Here is a 1,134-nt window from a genome sequence, read left to right as displayed (position 1 = left end):
TCAGATGTTTGTTACTAGTGCTTTGCAATAAAGTATTTTTAATGAAGTTTTATAGAGTTTGTTTTGAGACAGAGTTATTGTATTGTTATTAGCCTGCAGTATAGTGTTAACACACCTTTATTATTCCTGGGGAACTTCAACTATTTGTGTGAATTTCTATCTGTGTCTTAATATTCTCTTTATTGTGCTGATCAGAACTGCATCCACAACCTGTGCAAATGATTCCTTCATATGATTTGCTAGTATTTTCTCCAACCCTCTACATTGCCTTTCATTTCATTTTGTTTATTGCTGTTGTGCAATAAAGAAGCTTTTTCTTTATTTTTTGCAGTCTGGAATGTTTGTTTTCTCTATGTTTTCTGGTGAGTTGGTGTCACATTCAGGAAATCCTGTCTAAAACAAATCTCCAAAACTTTTTCTCTAGGTTCTCTTGAAGGACTTAAGTTGTAGCTCTGACTTTTTATTTTAAGAAAATATATTTTATTGATTTTTTACAGAGAGGAAGGTAGAGGGACAGAGAGTTAGAAACATCAATGAGAGAGAAACATTGGTCAGCTGCCTCCTGCACACGTCTTACTGGGGATGTGCCCGCAACCAAGGTACATGCCCTTGACCACAATCGAACCTGGGACCCTTCTGTCCACAGGCTGACGCTCTATCCACTGAGTCAAACCGGTTAGGGCTGTAGCACTGACATTTAATTCTGTCTTGCAGGTTGAGTTAAATTTTATCAGTGGTGTCCAGTTTTGTTGTTTGCATGTGAATGTTGATTTTTAACAGCACCATTCATTGAAGAAACTATCTTTCCCTTCTGTGTCTTGCAACTTTGTCACAGATTACTTGAAAGTATGTGCTGGGTGTTATTTCTGTGTTTTTTGTACTGTTCTATTGATCTATGGGTCTGTGTTTCTCCAATAACACACTGTTTGCTTGTTTTCTCTTTATAATAAATTGTAGTCAGGAAGTGTGATGCCACCAGCTTTGTTCTCACTCAAGATTTCAATTGTTAGTGGACGTCTTCATTCTATACATTTCAAGATTCTCTCTCTCTCTCTCTCTCTCTCTCTTTTTTTAGCCTGTTGGTATTTGCAGAGGTTCTCTGAGTCGAAGATATCATGAAAAGCTTGTCGATAT

The 1,134-nt window shown here is 37.0% G+C and overlaps 1 protein-coding gene across 1 annotated transcript in view; it reads left to right on the top strand.

Annotated features, from left to right (window-relative positions):
• Positions 1-1,134, top strand: part of LOC102763266 (zinc finger protein 211-like) — an 8,982-nt gene that overhangs the window by 1,565 nt on the left and 6,283 nt on the right. The window lies entirely within an intron of this gene.

This window comes from Myotis davidii, unplaced genomic scaffold, assembly GCF_000327345.1.
Source record: "Myotis davidii unplaced genomic scaffold, ASM32734v1 scaffold887, whole genome shotgun sequence".
Taxonomy (NCBI): domain Eukaryota; kingdom Metazoa; phylum Chordata; class Mammalia; order Chiroptera; family Vespertilionidae; genus Myotis; species Myotis davidii.
Note: the sequence above shows the minus strand (reverse complement) of the source record. Positions and strands in the feature narration are given on the sequence as shown.